This window comes from Amia ocellicauda, chromosome 8 (genome assembly GCF_036373705.1).
Source record: "Amia ocellicauda isolate fAmiCal2 chromosome 8, fAmiCal2.hap1, whole genome shotgun sequence".
NCBI classification, from domain to species: domain Eukaryota; kingdom Metazoa; phylum Chordata; class Actinopteri; order Amiiformes; family Amiidae; genus Amia; species Amia ocellicauda.
The window spans coordinates 7,300,001-7,313,917 of NC_089857.1; the positions used below are offsets into that span (position 1 = coordinate 7,300,001).

Genomic DNA, 13,917 nt, shown 5'->3' on the forward strand with positions numbered 1-13,917 from the left:
ATGGAACCGTGTGTGTTGAATGAGGCTCCTTGTGAGCACTGAACTTTGTCCGGTGGAGTTCCTTTTTGTGTTGCTGTAATTGTGTCATTTCTTGATGAGAAAGATTAGGCAACATTTAGTCACTTCTAGCCATAATGCTCAATTTATTTACGAATGTACCCTAGTTACTAGGGACCGTTTACGTTGGAGAACAAGATCTATTGTATGCCTGTGTATTTGGGGAAGTCAAATCTGAAATAATGATGAAATTGCGTGTATCCAAAGTTAAAACTCGTGATTTGTCGCCCTCTGGTGTGTAAAAGATGCAAAAGCTTACAGCACCTGGTATTCCCAGGCGGTCTCCCATCCAAGTACTGACCAGGCCCGAGCCTGCTTAGCTTCCAAGATCGGACGAGATCGGGCGTATTCAGGCTAGTATGGCCGTAAGACAGGGAGGCTGTCCCTGACGCTCTACTTAAAGGGAAGGCAATATCCGTTTCTGCCGTTCATACTTACAGTTGAACTGTCTCTCTACTCTAAAGCCCGGGACACACCAGCGCGCCGCAGACAGTCCCTGCTAACACGCCACGTTGTGGCAACGTTGTGGCAAACGTTGTGCGTTAGCTGGGGTGCCACACCAGACCGGAACTATATTTTACAAAACGAACACATTGTCTTGATAATACAGCTGTAATTGAGTGCCTGACACGCCAGTCAAGCGCAATCTTGAGAAGGTGTGCATTTCAGTGAGGATTTCAATTGACATGCAGTATGAAACTGAAAGGAGGTTGCATCACTATGATGCATAACATTGCATGTATTGTATTTTCAAGTGTGTGCATTCATCCTGTTGTCATTTTGTTTTGAAAGCAGAAGAATCATTCAACAGGTTGCTGAGACAAATGTAAACCAGTAAAACATATGAAGAGAAACAAACCTTGAATATAAGTTCAGTTGTTTAAACATTTGACAAACTATGGTGAGGGGGTAAGAAAACACACAAATCCAGCAGCTCCTGTATTTCAATACACCAGAAGCCAATATTATTGGCGAGTCGGGTAGTCCATCATCACAGTTCGAGGGCAGGCATCATTTCAGTAATTTCATCCCGTTACATTCACATCCGTGCCTTGAATGAAATTGAATGTGATCTTTGCTCTCAAGTATGTTCCCAAGTTTTACACTTTCGTGCTTTGCATGAATGGGAATGGAACCGTGTGTGGTGAATGAGGCTCCTTGTGAGCACTGAACTTTGTCCGGTGGAGTTCCTTTTTGTGTTGCTGTAATTGTGTCATTTCTCGATGAGAAAGATTAGGCAACATTTAGTCACTTCTAGCCATGATGCTCAATTTATTTACGAATGTACCCTAGTTACTAGGGACCGTTTACGTTGGAGAACAAGATCTATTGTATGCCTGTGTATTTGGGGAAGTCAAATCTGAAATAATGATGAAATTGCGTGTATCCAAAGTTAAAACTCATGATTTGTCGCCCTCTGGTGTGTAAAAGATGCAAAAGCTTACAGCACCTGGTATTCCCAGGTGGTCTCCCATCCAAGTACTGACCAGGCCCGAGCCTGCTTAGCTTCCGAGATCGGACGAGATCGGGCGTATTCAGGCTAGTATGGCCGTAAGCCAGGGAGGCTGTCCCTGACGCTCTGCTTAAAGGGAAGGCAATATCCGTTTCTGCCGTTCATACTTACAGTTGAACTGTCTCTCTACTCTAAAGCCCGGGACACACCAGCGCGCCGCAGACAGTCCCTGCTAACACGCCACGTTGTGGCAACATTGTGGCAACGTTGTGCGTTAGCTGGGGTGCCACACCAGACCGGAACTATATATTACAAAACGAACACATTGTCTTGATAAAACAGCTGTAATTGAGTGCCTGACACGCCAGTCAAGCGCAATCTTGAGAAGGTGTGCATTTCAGTAAGGATTTCAATTGACATGCAGTATGAAACTGAAAGGAGGTTGCATCACTATGATGCATAACATTGCATGTATTGTATTTTCAAGTGTGTGCATTCATCCTGTTGTCATTTTGTTTTGAAAGCAGAAGAATCATTCAACAGGTTGCTGAGACAAATGTAAACCAGTAAAACATATGAAGAGAAACAAACCTTGAATATAAGTTCAGTTGTTTAAACATTTGACAAACTATGGTGAGGGGGTAAGAAAACACACAAATCCAGCAGCTCCTGTATTTCAATACACCAGAACCCAATATTATTGGCGAGTCGGGTAGTCCATCATCACAGTTCGAGGGCAGGCATCATTTCAGTAATTTCATCCCGTTGCATTCACATCCGTGCCTTGAATGAGATTGAATGTGATCTTTGCTCTCAAGTATGTTCAAGTTTTACACTTTCGTGCTTTGCATGAATGGGAATGGAACCGTGTGTGTTGAATGAGGCTCCTTGTGAGCACTGAACTTTGTCCGGTGGAGTTCCTTTTTGTGTTGCTGTAATTGTGTCATTTCTCGATGAGAAAGATTAGGCAACATTTAGTCACTTCTAGCCATGATGCTCAATTTATTTACGAATGTACCCTAGTTACTAGGGACCGTTTACGTTGGAGAACAAGATCTATTGTATGCCTGTGTATTTGGGGAAGTCAAATCTGATATAATGATGAAATTGCGTGTATCCAAAGTTAAAACTCGTGATTTGTCGCCCTCTGGTGTGTAAAAGATGCAAAAGCTTACAGCACCTGGTATTCCCAGACGGTCTCCCATCCAAGTACTGACCAGGCCCGAGCCTGCTTAGTTTCCGAGATCGGACGAGATCTGGCGTATTCAGGCTAGTATGGCCGTAAGCCAGTGTGGCTGTCCCTGACGCACTACTTAAAGGGAAGGCAATATCCGTTTCTGCCGCTCATACTTGCAGTTGAAATGTCTTTCTACTCTAAAGTCCGGGACACACCAGCGCGCCGCAGACAGTCCCTGCTAACACGCCACGTTGTGGCAACATTGTGCGTTAGCTGGGGTGCCACACCAGACCGGAACTATATTTTACAAAACGAACACATTGTCTTGATAAAACAGCTGTAATTGAGTGCCTGACACGCCAATCAAGCGCAATCTTGAGAAGGTGTGCATTTCAGTAAGGATTTCAATTGACATGCAGTATGAAACTGAAAGGAGGTTGCATCACTATGATGCATAACATTGCATGTATTGTATTTTCAAGTGTGTGCATTCATCCTGTTGTCATGTTGTTTTGAAAGCAGAAGAATCATTCAACAGGTTGCTGAGACAAATGTAAACCAGTAAAACATATGAAGAGAAACAAACCTTGAATATAAGTTCAGTTGTTTAAACATTTGACAAACTATGGTGAGGGGGTAAGAAAACACACAAATCCAGCAGCTCCTGTATTTCAATACACCAGAACCCAATATTATTGGCGAGTCGGATAGTCCATCATCACAGTTCGAGGGCAGGCATCATTTCAGTAATTTCTTCCCGTTGCATTCACATCCGTGCCTTGAATGAGATTGAATGTGATCTTTTCTCTCAAGTGTGTTCCCAAGTTTTTCACTTTCGTGCTTTGCATGAATGGGAATGGAACCGTGTGTGTTGAATGAGGCTCCTTGTGAGCACTGAACTTTGTCCGGTGGAGTTCCTTTTTGTGTTGCTGTAATTGTGTCATTTCTTGATGAGAAAGATTAGGCAACATTTAGTCACTTCTAGCCATGATGCTCAATTTATTTACGAATGTACGCTAGTTACTAGGGACCGTTTACGTTGGAGAACAAGATCTATTGTATGCCTGTGTATTTGGGGAAGTAAAATCTGCAATAATGATGAAATTGTGTGTATCCAAAGTTAAAACTCGTGATTTGTCGCCCTCTGGTGTGTAAAAGGTGCAAAAGCTTACAGCACCTGGTATTCCCAGGCGGTCTCCCATCCAAGTACTGACCAGGCCCGAGCCTGCTTGGCTTCCGAGATCGGACGAGATCGGGCGTATTCAGGCTAGTATGGCCGTAAGCCAAGGAGGCTGTCCCTGACGCTCTACTTAAAGGGAAGGCAATATCCGTTTCTGCCGTTCATACTTACAGTTGAACTGTCTCTCTACTCTAAAGCCCGGGACACACCAGCGCGCCACAGACAGTCCCTGCTAACACGCCACGTTGTGGCAACGTTGTGCGTTAGCTGGGGTGCCACACCAGACCGGAACTATATTTTACAAAACGAACACATTGTCTTGATAAAACAGCTGTAATTGAGTGCCTGACTTGCCAGTCAAGCGCAATCTTGAGATGGTGTGCATTTCAGTAAGGATTTCAATTGACATGCAGTATGAAACTGAAAGGAGGTTGCATCACTATGATGCATAACATTGCATGTATTGTATTTTCAAGTGTGTGCATTCATCCTGTTGTCATTTTGTTATGAAAGCACAAGAATCATTCAACAGGTTGCTGAGACAAATGTAAACCAGTAAAACATATGAAGAGAAACAAACCTTGAATATAAGTTCAGTTGTTTAAACATTTGACAAACTATGGTGAGGGGGTAAGAAAACACACAAATCCAGCAGCTCCTGTATTTCAATACACCGGAACCCAATATTATTGGCGAGTCGGGTAGTCCATCATCACAGTTCGAGGGCAGGCATCATTTCAGTAATTTCATCCCGTTGCATTCACATCCGTGCCTTGAATGAGATTGAATGTGATCTTTGCTCTCAAGTATGTTCCCAAGTTTTACACTTTCGTGCTTTGCATGAATGGGAATGGAACCGTGTGTGTTGAATGAGGCTCCTTGTGAGCACTGAACTTTGTCCGGTGGAGTTCCTTTTTGTGTTGCTGTAATTGTGTCATTTCTCGATGAGAAAGATTAGGCAACATTTAGTCACTTCTAGCCATGATGCTCAATTTATTTACGAATGTACCCTAGTTACTAGGGACCGTTTACGTTGGAGAACAAGATCTATTGTATGCCTGTGTATTTGGGGAAGTCAAATCTGAAATAATGATGAAATTGCGTGTATCCAAAGTTAAAACTCGTGATTTGTCGCCCTCTGGTGTGTAAAAGATGCAAAAGCTTACAGCACCTGGTATTCCCAGGCGGTCTCCCATCCAAGTACTGACCAGGCCCGAGCCTGCTTAGCTTCCGAGATCGGACGAGATCGGGCGTATTCAGGCTAGTATGGCCGTAAGCCAGGGAGGCTGTCCCTGACGCTCTACTTATAGGGAAGGCAATATCCGTTTCTGCCGTTCATACTTACAGTTGAACTGTCTCTCTACTCTAAAGCCCGGGACACACCAGCGCGCCGCAGACAGTCCCTGCTAACACGCCACGTTGTGGCAACATTGTGGCAACGTTGTGCGTTAGCTGGGGTGCCACACCAGACCGGAACTATATATTACAAAACGAACACATTGTCTTGATAAAACAGCTGTAATTGAGTGCCTGACACGCCAGTCAAGCGCAATCTTGAGAAGGTGTGCATTTCAGTAAGGATTTTAATTGACATGCTGTATGAAACTTAAAGGAGGTTGCATCACTATGATGCATAACATTGCATGTATTGTATTTTCAAGTGTGTGCATTCATCCTGTTGTCATTTTGTTTTGAAAGCAGAAGAATCATTCAACAGGTTGCTGAGACAAATGTAAACCAGTAAAACATATGAAGAGAAACAAACCTTGAATATAAGTTCAGTTGTTTAAACATTTGACAAACTATGGTGAGGGGGTAAAAAAACACACAAATCCAGCAGCTCCTGTATTTCAATACACCAGAACCCAATATTATTGGCGAGTCGGGTAGTCCATCATCACAGTTCGAGGGCAGGCTTTATTTCAGTAATTTCATCCCGTTGCATTCACATCCGTGCCTTGAATGAGATTGAATGTGATCTTTGCTCTCAAGTATGTTCCCAAGTTTTACACTTTCGTGCTTTGCATGAATGGGAATGGAACCGTGTGTGTTGAATGAGGCTCCTTGTGAGCACTGAACTTTGTCCGGTGGAGTTCCTTTTTGTGTTGCTGTAAATGTGTCATTTCTCGAAGAGAAAGATTAGGCAACATTTAGTCACTTCTAGCCATGATGCTCAATTTATTTACGAATGTACCCTAGTTACTAGGGACCGTTTACGTTGGAGAACAAGATCTATTGTATGCCTGTGTATTTGGGGAAGTCAAATCTGAAATAATGATGAAATTGCGTGTATCCAAAGTTAAAACTCGTGATTTGTCGCCCTCTGGTGTGTAAAAGATGCAAAAGCTTACAGCACCTGGTATTCCCAGGCGGTTTCCCATCCAAGTACTGACCAGGCCCGAGCCTGCTTAGCTTCCGAGATCGGACGAGATCGGGCGTATTCAGGCTAGTATGGCCGTAAGCCAGGGAGGTTGTCCCTGACGCTCTACTTAAAGGGAAGGCAATATCCGTTTCTGCCGCTCATACTTGCAGTTGAACTGTCTCTCTATTCTAAAGTCCGGGACACACCAGCGCGCCGCAGATAGTCCCTGCTAACACGCCACGTTGTGGCAACGTTGTGCGTTAGCTGGGGTGCCACACCAGACCGGAACTATATTTTACAAAACGAACACATTGTCTTGATAATACAGCTGTAATTGAGTGCCTGACACGCCAGTCAAGCGCAATCTTGAGAAGGTGTGCATTTCAGTAAGGATTTCAATTGACATGCAGTATGAAACTGAAAGGAGGTTGCATCACTATGATGCATAACATTGCATGTATTGTATTTTCAAGTGTGTGCATTCATCCTGTTGTCATTTTGTTTTGAAAGCAGAAGAATCATTCAACAGGTTGCTGAGACAAATGTAAACCAGTAAAACATATGAAGAGAAACAAACCTTGAATATAAGTTCAGTTGTTTAAACATTTGACAAACTATGGTGAGGGGGTAAGAAAACACACAAATCCAGCAGCTCCTGTATTTCAATACACCAGAAGCCAATATTATTGGCGAGTCGGGTAGTCCATCATCACAGTTCGAGGGCAGGCATCATTTCAGTAATTTCATCCCGTTGCATTCACATCCGTGCCTTGAATGAGATTGAATGTGATCTTTGCTCTCAAGTATGTTCTCAAGTATGTTCCCAAGTTTTACACTTTCGTGCTTTGCATGAATGGGAATGGAACCGTGTGTGTTGAATGATGCTCCTTGTGAGCACTGAACTTTGTCCGGTGGAGTTCCTTTTTTGTTGCTGTAATTGTGTCATTTCTTGATGAGAAAGATTAGGCAACATTTAGTCACTTCTAGCCATGATGCTCAATTTATTGACGAATGTACCCTAGTTACTAGGGACCGTTTACGTTGGAGAACAAGATCTATTGTATGCCTGTGTATTTGGGGAAGTAAAATCTGAAATAATGATGAAATTGCGTGTATCCAAAGTTAAAACTCGTGATTTGTCGCTCTCTGGTGTGTAAAAGGTGCAAAAGCTTACAGCACCTGGTATTCCCAGGCGGTCGCCCATCCAAGTACTAACCAGGCCCGAGTCTGCTTGGCTTCCGAGATCGGACGAGATCGGGCGTATTCAGGCTAGTATGGCCGTAAGCCAGGGAGGCTGTCCCTGACGCTCTACTTAAAGGGAAGGCAATATCCGTTTCTGCCGTTCATACTTACAGTTGAACTGTCTCTCTACTCTAAAGCCCGGGACACACCAGCGCGCCGCAGACAGTCCCTGCTAACACGCAACGTTGTGGCAACGTTGTGGCAACGTTGTGCGTTAGCTGGGGTGCCACACCAGACTGGAACTATATTTTACAAAACGAACACATTGTCTTGATAAAACAGCTGTAATTGAGTGCCTGACACGCCAGTCAAGCGCAATCTTGAGAAGATGTGCATTTCAGTAAGGATTTCAATTGACATGCAGTATGAAACAGAAAGGAGGTTGCATCACTATGATGCATAACATTGCATGTATTGTATTTTCAAGTGTGTGCATTGATCCTGTTGTCATTTTATTTTGAAAGCAGAAGAATCATTCAACAGGTTGCTGAGACAAATGTAAACCAGTAAAACATATGAAGAGAAACAAACCTTGAATATAAGTTCAGTTGTTTAAACATTTGACAAACTATGGTGAGGGGGTAAGAAAACACACAAATCCAGCAGCTCCTGTATTTCAATACACCAGAACCCAATATTATTGGCGAGTCGGGTAGTCCATCATCACAGTTCGAGGGCAGGCATCATTTCAGTAATTTCATCCCGATGCATTCACATCCGTGCCTTGAATGAGATTGAATGTGATCTTTGCTCTCAAGTATGTTCCCAAGTTTTACACTTTCGTGCTTTGCATGAATGGGAATGGAACCGTGTGTGTTGAATGAGGCTCCTTGTGAGCACTGAACTTTGTCCGGTGGAGTTCCTTTTTGTGTTGCTGTAATTGTGTCATTTCTCGATGAGAAAGATTAGGCAACATTTAGTCACTTCTAGCCATGATGCTCAATTTATTTACGAATGTACCCTAGTTACTAGGGACCGTTTACGTTGGAGAACAAGATCTATTGTATGCCTGTGTATTTGGAGAAGTAATATCTGAAATAATGATGAAATTGTGTGTATCCAAAGTTAAAACTCGTGATTTGTCACCCTCTGGTGTGTCAAAGGTGCAAAAGCTTAAAGCACCTGGTATTCCCAGGCGGGCTCCCATCCAAGTACTGAGCAGGCCCGAGCCTGCTTAGCTTCCGAGATCGGACGAGATCGGGCGTATTCAGGCTAGTATGGCCGTAAGCCAAGGAGACTGTCCCTGACGCTCTACTTAAAGGGAAGGCAATATCCGTTTCTGCCGTTCATACTTACAGTTGAACTGTCTCTCTACTCTAAAGCCCGGGACACACCAGCGCGCCGCAGACAGTCCCTGCTAACACGCCACGTTGTGGCAACGTTGTGCGTTAGCTGGGGTGCCACACCAGACCAGAACTATATTTTACAAAACGAACACATTGTCTTGATAAAACAGCTGTAATTGAGTGCCTGACACGCCAGTCAAGTGCAATCTTGAGAAGGTGTGCATTTCAGTAAGGATTTCAATTGACATGCAGTATGAAACTGAAAGGAGGTTGCATCACTATGATGCATAACATTGCATGTATTGTATTTTCAAGTGTGTGCATTCATGCTGTTGTCATTTTGTTTTGAAAGCAGAAGAATCATTCAACAGGTTGCTGAGACAAATGTAAACCAGTAAAACATATGAAGAGAAACAAACCTTGAATATAAGTTCAGTTGTTTAAACATTTGACAAACTATGGTGAGGGGGTAAGAAAACACACAAATCCAGCAGCTCCTGTATTTCAATACACCAGACCCCAATATTATTTGCGAGTCGGGTAGTCCATCATCACAGTTCGAGGGCAGGCATCATTCCAGTAATTTTATCCCGTTGCATTCACATCCGTGCCTTGAATGAGATTGAATGTGATCTTTGCTCTCAAGTATGTTCCCAAGTTTTACACTTTCGTGCTTTGCATGAATGGGAATGGAACCGGGTGTGTTGAATGAGGCTCCTTGTGAGCACTGAACTTTGTCCGGTGGAGTTCCTTTTTGTGTTGCTGTAATTGTGTCATTTCTTGATGAGAAAAATTAGGCAACATTTAGTCACTTCTAGCCATAATGCTCAATTTATTTACTAATGTACCCTAGTTACTAGGGACCGTTTACGTTGGAGAACAAGATCTATTGTATGCCTGTGTATTTGGGGAAGTAAAATCTGAAATAATGATGAAATTGTGTGTATCCAAAGTTAAATCTCGTGATTTGTCGCCCTCTGTTGTGTAAAAGGTGTAAAAGCTCACTGCACCTGGTATTCCCAGGAGGTCTCCCATCCAAGCACTGACCAGGCCCGAGCCTGCTTGGCTTCCGAGATCGGACGAGATCGGGCGTATTCAGGCTAGTATGGCCGTAAGCCAGGGAGGCTGTCCCTGACGCTCTACTTAAAGGGAAGGCAATATCCGTTTCTGCCGTTCATACTTACAGTTGAACTGTCTCTCTACTCTAAAGCCCGGGACACACCAGCGCGCCGCAGACAGTCCCTGCTAACACGCCACGTTGTGGCAACGTTGTGGCAACGTTGTGGCAACGTTGTGCGTTAGCTGGGGTGCCACACCAGACCGGAACTATATTTTACAAAACGAACACATTGTCTTGATAAAACAGCTGTAATTGAGTGCCTGACACGCCAGTCAAGCGCAATCTTGAGAAGGTGTGCATTTCAGTAAGGATTTCAATTGACATGCAGTATGAAACTGAAAGGAGGTTGCATCACTATGATGCATAACATTGCATGTATTGTATTTTCAAGTGTGTGCATTCATCCTGTTGTCATTTTGTTTTGAAAGCAGAAGAATCATTCAACAGGTTGCTGAGACAAATGTAAACCAGTAAAACATATGAAGAGAAACAAACCTTGAATATAAGTTCAGTTGTTTAAACATTTGACAAACTATGGTGAGGGGGTAAGAAAACACACAAATCCAGCAGCTCCTGTATTTCAATACACCAGAACCCAATATTATTGGCGAGTCGGGTAGTCCATCATCACAGTTCGAGGGCAGGCATCATTTCAGTAATTTCATCCCGTTGCATTCACATCCGTGCCTTGAATGAGATTGAATGTGATCTTTGCTCTCAAGTATGTTCCCAAGTTTTACACTTTCGTGCTTTGCATGAATGGGAATGGAACCGTGTGTGTTGAATGAGGCTGCTTGTGAGCACTGAACTTTGTCCGGTGGAGTTCCTTTTTGTGTTGCTGTAATTGTGTCATTTCTCGATGAGAAAGATTAGGCAACATTTAGTCACTTCTAGCCATGATGCTCAATTTATTTACGAATGTACCCTAGTTACTAGGGACCGTTTACGTTGGAGAACAAGATCTATTGTATGCCTGTGTATTTGGGGAAGTAAAACCTGAAATAATGATGAAATTGTGTGTATCCAAAGTTAAAACTCGTGATTTGTCGCCCTCTGGTGTGTAAAAGGTGCAAAAGCTTACAGCACCTGGTATTCCCAGGCGGTCTCACATCCAAGTACTGACCAGGCCCGAGCCTGCTTGGCTTCCGAGATCGGACGAGATCGGGCGTATTAAGGCCAGTATGGCCGTAAGCCAGGGAGGCTGTCCCTGACGCTCTACTTAAAGGGAATGCAATATCCGTTTCTGCCGTTCATACTTACAGTTGAACTGTCTCTCTACTCTAAAGTCCGGGACACACCAGCGCGCCGCAGACAGTCCCTGCTAACACGAAACGTTGTGGCAACGTTGTGCGTTAGCTGGGGTGCCACACCAGACCGGAACTATATTTTACAAAACGAACACATTGTCTTGATAATACAGCTGTAATTGAGTGCCTGACACGCCAGTCAAGCGCAATCTTGAGAAGGTGTGCATTTCAGTAAGGATTTCAATTGACATGCAGTATGAAACTGAAAGGAGGTTGCATCACTATGATGCATAACATTGCATGTATTGTATTTTCAAGTGTGTGCATTCATCCTGTTGTCATTTTGTTTTGAAAGCAGAAGAATCATTCAACAGGTTGCTGAGACAAATGTAAACCAGTCAAACATATGAAGAGAAACAAACCTTGAATATAAGTTCAGTTGTTTAAACATTTGACAAACTATGGTGAAGGGGTAAGAAAACACACAAATCCAGCAGCTCCTGTATTTCAATACACCAGAACCCAATATTATTGGCGAGTCGGGTAGTCCATCATCACAGTTCGAGGGCAGGCATCATTTCAGTAATTTCATCCCGTTGCATTCACATCCGTGCCTTGAATGAGATTGAATGTGATCTTTGCTCTCAAGTATGTTCCCAAGTTTTACACTTTCGTGCTTTGCATGAATGGGAATGGAACCGTGTGTGTTGAATGAGGCTCCTTGTGAGCACTGAACTTTGTCCGTTGGAGTTCCTTTTTGTGTTGCTGTAATTGTGTCATTTCTCGATGAGAATGATTAGGCAACATTTAGTCACTTCTAGCCATGATGCTCAATTTATTTACGAATGTACCATAGTTACTAGGGACCGTTTACGTTGGAGAACAAGATCTATTGTATGCCTGTGTATTTGGGGAAGTCAAATCTGAAATAATGATGAAATTGCGTGTATCCAAAGTTAAAACTCGTGATTTGTCGCCCTCTGGTGTGTAAAAGATGCAAAAGCTTACAGCACCTGGTATTCCCAGGCGGTCTCCCATCCAAGTACTGACCAGGCCCGAGCCTGCTTAGCTTCCGAGATCGGACGAGATCGGGCGTATTCAGGCTAGTATGGCCGTAAGCCAGGGAGGCTGTCCCTGACGCTCTACTAAAAGGGAAGGCAATATCCGTTTCTGCCGCTCATACTTGCAGTTGAACTGTCTCTCTACTCTAAAGTCCGGGACACACCAGCGCGCCGCAGACAGTCCCTGCTAACACGAAACGTTGTGGCAACGTTGTGCGTTAGCTGGGGTGCCACACCAGACCGGAACTATATATTACAAAACGAACACATTGTCTTGATAATACAGCTGTAATTGAGTGCCTGACACGCCAGTCAAGCGCAATCTTGAGAAGGTGTGCATTTCAGTAAGGATTTCAATTGACATGCAGTATGAAACTGAAAGGAGGTTGCATCACTATGATGCATAACATTGCATGTATTGTATTTTCAAGTGTGTGCATTCATCCTGTTGTCATTTTGTTTTGAAAGCAGAAGAATCATTCAACAGGTTGCTGAGACAAATGTAAACCAGTAAAACATATGAAGAGAAACAAACCTTGAATATAAGTTCAGTTGTTTAAACATTTGACAAACTATGGTGAGGGGGTAAGAAAACACACAAATCCAGCAGCTCCTGTATTTCAATACACCAGAACCCAATATTATTGGCGAGTCGGGTAGTCCATCATCACAGTTCGAGGGCAGGCATCATTTCAGTAATTTCATCCCTTTGCATTCACATCCGTGCCTTGAATGAGATTGAATGTGATCTTTGCTCTCAAGTATGTTCCCAAGTTTTACACTTTCGTGCTTTGCATGAATGGGAATGGAACCGTGTGTGTTGAATGAGGCTCCTTGTGAGCACTGAACTTTGTCCGGTGGAGTTCCATTTTGTGTTGCTGTAATTGTGTCATTTCTCGATGAGAAAGACTAGGCAACATTTAGTCACTTCTAGCCATGATGCTCAATTTATTTACGAATGTACCCTAGTTACTAGGGACCGTTTACGTTGGAGAACAAGATCTATTGTATGCCTGTGAATTTGGGGAAGTCAAATCTGAAATAATGATGAAATTGCGTGTATCCAAAGTTAAAACTCGTGATTTGTCGCCCTCTGGTGTGTAAAAGATGCAAAAGCTTACAGCACCTGGTATTCACAGGCGGTCTCCCATTCAAGTACTGACCAGGCCCGAGCCTGCTTAGCTTCCGAGATCGGACGAGATCGGGCGTATTCAGGCTAGTATGGCCGTAAGCCAGGGAGGCTGTCCCTGACGCTCTACTTAAAGGGAAGGCAATATCCGTTTCTGCCGTTCATACTTACAGTTGAACTGTCTCTCTACTCTAAAGCCCGGGACACACCAGCGCGCCGCAGACAGTCCCTGCTAACACGCCACGTTGTGGCAACATTGTGGCAACGTTGTGCGTTAGCTGGGGTGCCACACCAGACCGGAACTATATTTTACAAAACGAACACATTGTCTTGATAAAACAGCTGTAATTGAGTGCCTGACACGCCAGTCAAGCGCAATCTTGAGAAGGTGTGCATTTCAGTAAGGATTTCAATTGACATGCAGTATGAAACTGAAAGGAGGTTGCATCACTATGATGCATAACATTGCATGTATTGTATTTTCAAGTGTGTGCATTCATCCTGTTGTCATTTTGTTTTGAAAGCAGAAGAATCATTCAACAGGTTGCTGAGACAAATGTAAACCAGTAAAACATATGAAGAGAAACAAACCTTGAATATAAG

The 13,917-nt window shown here is 43.5% G+C and overlaps 12 non-coding genes across 12 annotated transcripts; all 12 read right to left on the bottom strand.

Moving 5' to 3' along the window:
* Positions 1-309: 309 nt before the first annotated feature.
* LOC136756997 (5S ribosomal RNA) lies at positions 310-428 on the bottom strand. Its single transcript, XR_010819046.1, has one exon. It is a non-coding gene; the product is annotated as a 5S ribosomal RNA (ribosomal RNA).
* A 1,067-nt stretch (positions 429-1,495) lies between these two features.
* LOC136755894 (5S ribosomal RNA) lies at positions 1,496-1,614 on the bottom strand. Its single transcript, XR_010818003.1, has one exon. It is a non-coding gene; the product is annotated as a 5S ribosomal RNA (ribosomal RNA).
* A 1,064-nt stretch (positions 1,615-2,678) lies between these two features.
* Positions 2,679-2,797, bottom strand: LOC136757348 (5S ribosomal RNA). Its single transcript, XR_010819380.1, has one exon. It is a non-coding gene; the product is annotated as a 5S ribosomal RNA (ribosomal RNA).
* A 1,055-nt stretch (positions 2,798-3,852) lies between these two features.
* On the bottom strand, positions 3,853-3,971 carry LOC136756120 (5S ribosomal RNA). The gene has a single exon (XR_010818223.1). It is a non-coding gene; the product is annotated as a 5S ribosomal RNA (ribosomal RNA).
* Positions 3,972-5,026: 1,055 nt separating this feature from the next.
* Positions 5,027-5,145, bottom strand: LOC136756257 (5S ribosomal RNA). The gene has a single exon (XR_010818353.1). It is a non-coding gene; the product is annotated as a 5S ribosomal RNA (ribosomal RNA).
* Positions 5,146-6,211: 1,066 nt separating this feature from the next.
* Positions 6,212-6,330, bottom strand: LOC136756056 (5S ribosomal RNA). Its single transcript, XR_010818159.1, has one exon. It is a non-coding gene; the product is annotated as a 5S ribosomal RNA (ribosomal RNA).
* Positions 6,331-7,396: 1,066 nt separating this feature from the next.
* On the bottom strand, positions 7,397-7,515 carry LOC136756787 (5S ribosomal RNA). Its single transcript, XR_010818847.1, has one exon. It is a non-coding gene; the product is annotated as a 5S ribosomal RNA (ribosomal RNA).
* Positions 7,516-8,581: 1,066 nt separating this feature from the next.
* LOC136757442 (5S ribosomal RNA) lies at positions 8,582-8,700 on the bottom strand. Its single transcript, XR_010819468.1, has one exon. It is a non-coding gene; the product is annotated as a 5S ribosomal RNA (ribosomal RNA).
* Positions 8,701-9,755: 1,055 nt separating this feature from the next.
* On the bottom strand, positions 9,756-9,874 carry LOC136757450 (5S ribosomal RNA). The gene has a single exon (XR_010819470.1). It is a non-coding gene; the product is annotated as a 5S ribosomal RNA (ribosomal RNA).
* A 1,077-nt stretch (positions 9,875-10,951) lies between these two features.
* Positions 10,952-11,070, bottom strand: LOC136757389 (5S ribosomal RNA). The gene has a single exon (XR_010819417.1). It is a non-coding gene; the product is annotated as a 5S ribosomal RNA (ribosomal RNA).
* A 1,055-nt stretch (positions 11,071-12,125) lies between these two features.
* LOC136756269 (5S ribosomal RNA) lies at positions 12,126-12,244 on the bottom strand. The gene has a single exon (XR_010818364.1). It is a non-coding gene; the product is annotated as a 5S ribosomal RNA (ribosomal RNA).
* Positions 12,245-13,299: 1,055 nt separating this feature from the next.
* LOC136756629 (5S ribosomal RNA) lies at positions 13,300-13,418 on the bottom strand. Its single transcript, XR_010818701.1, has one exon. It is a non-coding gene; the product is annotated as a 5S ribosomal RNA (ribosomal RNA).
* Positions 13,419-13,917: the final 499 nt, after the last annotated feature.